The following is a 5,967-nucleotide window of genomic DNA, read 5'->3' as shown; positions in this document are numbered from 1 at the left end:
CCTGACTCAGTCCAATCGACTCGAATGGGGTTTGGGTTCAACTCATGCAACACAATCATCACCTCATCTACTAAAATAAGATTTTAACATCATTCTTTACACAGCACGATAAAATCCTTTTATCGCTTCTCATCGGTGCAACAGACGAGGCTTGCTTACTAAGGTACGAGCTTTTAAGAACCTACGCTCGAAATCGTCAGAGACTCAGACCATCTCTGAGGTAGGAAAAAAATTGCATACGATGAGAATGGCGAAACATTTTTAATACATATGTATTATATTTACTTTATATATATATATGTGTGTGTGTGTGTGTGTGTGTGTGTGTGTGTGTGTGCTTTTAACTCAAGGACGTAGTTTTGCATATTCTTGTCTTATTTAAATTATGTTATTTACTTTGAAGTCGTGTTGCTGCGTTCACATGCTCCTGTTTCTGCAACTTACTTAGCCTGATGTTCGGTTTCATACATCAGGCCCTGTTTACGTAATTTACTTAGCCCAATGCATAGTTTCATACATTGGGCCATGCTCTACGCTATTTACTTTGTCATCGTATTGTTATATGCATAGGCTTCTAATTTAATATATATGCATCCTATATACATATATGATTATTCTGAATGCGTAGTTTTGCACACTCTTGCTCTATTTCATTACACATGCATTTGTTTAGAGTACGCAGTTTTGTGTACTCATGCCTACTTTAAATTACTCCAGTGTGATTTAAAGACGTGGATTTGTGCATCCATGCTTTAACTCAATTTCAAAGGAGACTTCATGCAAGTTTTCAAGTTCACATGCCCCAATGTCTTGTAAAACAAAACAAGTATTTTACGTTCGCATGTCCATGATATTCAACATACACATGTGTCGCTTATCCTATGAACAACATAAGGCTCACACGCTCACATGCATCAGGGTTGTTGTGCCTATTCTTATCGGACAACTCCCAAACATTGGAGTCTTCTTCAAAAACACCTTTCCAACTTGGTTCGAAACATAAGTTGAGAGTGGCATGACTGAGGCATTCACAACTGAGCCTTCTCTTCAAACCAATATAATGCAAAGACTTTGACTACATAGACTTTGGTCGTACGTATGTCAGGTCCTTCCTTTTTGCCTTCGGAATGACCTGAATATGTCCCCAGCCCTAACTCCAATGATCAGGGACACCAAACCATTGTCACCCGAGGAGAATACTTGTTAACAACTTGTTTATCAGAGTTTGTATCTCATATCCTCTTTCTTGACAGAACCAAATGATACATGGGTATGTCAGATCTAATTTTATCTGACAACTCATTCAATATGCTTTGGTCTTTTAAACTAAATCGATCATCTTGTTTGTGATAGCAATTATCTTTGTTTATGTGATTTTTCCATAAAATGGTGCACTATCAGACAACAAGGTTTTGTCATAAACATCAAAACTATCCATCGATGTGTGAGTATGTTGTGTATGTTTGATAGTACTACAATGATAAAAATGATATTGGTTTCTTAAAAGGAAGACCAATCACAACACTGGAAATCATGATTTTCTACACCTTAGGCTGAGGGCATATCTGGGTCATTCTGAAAGCAGAAAGGAAGGACCTGACATATATACGACCGAAGTCTACATAGTCAAAGTCTTTGCATTATATTGGTTTGAAGAGAAGGTTCAGTTGTAAATGCCAGAGTCATGCCAATCTCAACTTATGTTAAAGTTTGAACCAAATTGGAAAGGTGTTTTTGAAGAACACTCCAATGTTTGGGAGTTTTCCGATAAGAAGGGACGCAACAATCCTGATGCATATGAGTGTGGGAGCCTTATTTTGTTTATAGAACAAGTGATTCATGTGTATGCTGAATATCACAAACATGCAAACGTAAAATACTTATTTTATTTTAAAAAACATCGGGGCATACAAACTTGAAAACTCGCATGAAGACCCTTTTGAAATTGAGTAAAAGCAGGGATGTGCAAATCTGCATCTTTAAATAAATACTGGTGTAATTTAAAGTAGGTAGTACGTAAAACTGTGTACTCTAAATAAATGCATGCATAATTAAAATAGAGCAAGAGTACGCAAAACTACATACACTCAATAATTATATATGTATATTGAATACAATACATATATATTAAAGCAGAAGCTTGTGCACATAACAACATGATGGCAAAATAAATAATGTAGAGCAAAGGCCCGGTCTGCGAAACCACGCATCAGACTAAGTAAATTGCGTAAACATGGCTCGTTGTATGAAACCGTACATCGAGCTAAGTAAATTGCATAAACGGGAGCTTGTGCAAGTAACAATGCGATGACAAAGTAAATAATATAATTTAAATGGGACAAGAATATACAAAACTATATCCTTAAGTTAAAAGCAAGGTTGTTAAATGCGATGAGACGAAGCTAGGCGTTGAGCCTATGCTTCGCCTCTGAGGCGTACGCCTCTCACAACTAGACTGAAAGTGAAGCGGTGGGAGGGGAGGAAGGAGGAGGACCACGCGCCCAGCTGGTACGAAAGCGAGGGGGGCCGCGTCCGGTGGTCGGACAAGACTGAGCAGCCAACAGCGAAGTTCGCCACCAGGGAATTTGTAACCGGGGAACTGTGATGAGGGGCAATTTGCGCATCACAACAACGCCTCAGTACCTTGAGTGTGTGCCTCGCCTCTGAGGCGTACACTTCAGGTACTGAGGCGTACGCCTCTCATAACACTGGTTAAAAGCATGTGTATATAATATATATATATATATATATATATATATATATATATATATATATATATATATATATATATTAGAAATGTTTTATCGTTGTCATCTTATGAAATTTTTTCCTAACTCAGAGATGGTCAGAATCTCTCACAATTTCGAGCGTAGGTTCTTAAAAGCTCATGCCTAAGCGTGTATCGTTCGTTGCACCAATACGGAGTGCTAAAAGGATTTTATCGTATTGCATAAAGAATGATATGTTTTAGCAGATGTGGCAACGACTGTGTCATAGGGGTCAAACCCAAACCCCATTCGATCCGATTGGACCGAGTCAAGTTTGGTGCAAAATAGAGATAGGGGACCCAGGGTACAAGATAGAGCTGCTCTTGGCGACTGGCCGGTCCAAGCTTGGTGTCTCCAAAGGGGACTGAATTGAGCTCGGCCTTGGCCAAATTCAGCTCGGTTGGGTCAAGCAAGAGATAGTTTGAGGTTGCCATGAGTCAGGATCGGTGTTGGCCGAGCTCAGCTTGGTTGCGCCTGACAACACAGACCAAGGGAGGGTTGGCAGGGTTCGACTAAGCTAGTTTGGTGAAATTGAGCCAAACTCAGTACACCCAAGCCGACCTAGGTGGCTTGTACCGAATCGAGTTTATGTTGCAGGTGATATTAGAGCCATAGAGAACATAGTGATTCTTGATCATCTGCCATCCGAATCGCGCTGTATGTAATTTGCTCAAGGTTTGCTGACTTGTTCTTTTTAAACATTATCTTTTGTTGAACTATCACTTTTAACTCTGAAAAAGGATCGATTGTTAAAATTTCAATTTTTTCCTAAAATTTACAAGTTTGGGATTTTGGGGCATTATAACTTTGGTATCAGAGTCATAGAGAATACAATGATTCTTGATCACCGCTTTGTAAGTATGTATTTTTTTTTTTGAATTATCAAGCATGTGATAACATCTTAAAACGTTGACTTAGAAATACTAAATAATTTTTTATTTTTTTGAAGTAGATGTCTAACAGCGAGCCTGTCGAGACACACACGGTAGCTATGCGAGGCATCAGTCCGCCTGTCGATGTTAAAAGGGCAAGCCCCGAAGCAATCCATGGAGAGATGGCTATTAGAGGAGGGACACGTAGGACTTGTGGCCACTCAATTAGGGGTAGAGGGTCCATTATGGGAAATCAGGGATACCTGATGTCCAGGTCAGACTATTGGGCCACCATACCACCTCCACCTATTAGTAGGGATCCTTGTGAGCTTGTATTTCCTTTTTCTTACCAAGTGCCACTAGCTGCAGTATGAGCGGCGATGCACTTTAGGGAAGGTGGTATTGTCCCATTCCAGGTGTTGGTGGATCAAGAAAATACTATAGGTGTACAAGAGGATGAAGATCCTTCTAACACTTAAGACGAGTAAAGCAAGGTCGCGACAAGAGGCAATTGGCCACACAAGGCCGTGAGGATGAAGCTTCTTTGGTCTATGGTTCTTCGGATATACCCTAACTTGTTGAGATCTCATCAGACTCAACAGGTACACAAGGCAACAGGTCAACCAACTACTCACCAAACTTCTCACTCTACACTCCGGATTCACCCCTTTATACGTCGGACTCACCATATTATATGCCAACAACACCCCCTACATGCTTAGATCTCATACTGACAATCTGAACTTACCATTCTCTCTTTCGCGCAAGGTTAGAAGCATGGGTAATACTAGGAGCTTTGTTAAGCAATACTCAAATCGTTCATAGGAGGAATGGATACTATTTGGGTTTTTTGTTTTCTTCCAGAGCTTGTGAACTCTTGTTTCGCAGGTTTTTCCTTTTGTAAGGTCGACAACGGTGCTAGATTTTTGTAAAGTATTTGGATATATATAATAATATTGTCTTGCTTGTTTGACATAAATGCTTTATCAAATCCTGATTTTTAGTGTTGTGATTGGTGTACCTTCTAAGAAATTAATATTATTTTCATCATTATAGTACTATTAGACATGTACGATATGCTCGTACATTGATAGATGGTTTTGAGATTTATGGCAAACCTCATTGTGCGATAATGCACCATTTTATGAGAAAATTACATAAACAGAGATAATTGCCTTCACAAGCAAGATGCTCGATTTGGTTTAAAAGACCAAAGCATATTGAATGGGTTGTCGGATAAAATAAGACCTGGCACACCCATATTCATCCTTTGGTTCTGTCAAGAGAGATGATAAGAGGTTCAAACTCTGATGGATAAGTTTTTAACAACTATGCTCCTCGAGTGGCAATGGCTTGGCATCCTCGGCCATCGAAGTTAGGGGACTGGGCTACCAAATATTATCCTAGGTGGTAGTTCCCATTAACTTCTGCAAAAGTTTGGATGCATCCCTCATTTACTAGTGGCCTCTAGGGAATTCTCTCTCGATCATTATATTGTTTCCTTTGGAGTAGATTCAGCTAATCATCTAGGGTATCAAAACCCAAAAGATTTGGATAAGGGTCCAGTTTTGGATTGGGTTGGGTCTAGTTGGACCCAACTCAATCATTTACTCTATTATATATATATATATATATATATATATATATATATATATATATATATATATATATATATATATATATATATATATATAAAAAGAAAAGGTTGTATTTTGGATTTGGATCTTACCAAGATCCAAATAAAAAACAATCTTAAAAGAAAATTTTTAAAAATGGTTTGTAGTTGGATTGGATCATGATTAGATTCTGATACCAACTCATGTATTGGTGTTTGTGTTTTTAATTGGTTTGGGTTCGAAAGGACTCAAAGGTAGATTGTGTCTTTACTTTATTATTTTAGATTTAGAAAAATAAATCTAGAAAAAAATGTTGGAGAATCTTATGTCACTTAAAACTTCTTAGGAAAATTTCGAACCTCTAATAAGAATAGAAATCATTTTGGGTGAAAACAATGGTTTCGTCGCATATGTTCTTAATAATTTATCATTTTTCTTAAGATTTTGACTGTAGAGACTCTAGTTTATTGTGTGGACTTTCAAAACCCCCAACTTGTCCTATCATTTTAAAATTTTGGATCCTTCTACTAGTACCAGAAGACATCAGCTTGGATATATTAGTGGTATACCAAGGAGACTGGTAACTCCCTCGCAGTACCAGGAACCTTAGTTCGGGTATATCGCAAAAGGTTTGATGCAAAGAAAACTCGTCCTAATAGAACCTATTTAGAGAAGACCTCACAAATTCATGGTATATTCAAGGAGAACTTA

Source organism: Nuphar pumila, chromosome 8 (assembly GCF_984573655.1).
Source record: "Nuphar pumila chromosome 8, dmNupPumi1.hap1.1, whole genome shotgun sequence".
Classification (NCBI taxonomy): domain Eukaryota; kingdom Viridiplantae; phylum Streptophyta; class Magnoliopsida; order Nymphaeales; family Nymphaeaceae; genus Nuphar; species Nuphar pumila.
This window is presented reverse-complemented; position numbering follows the sequence as displayed.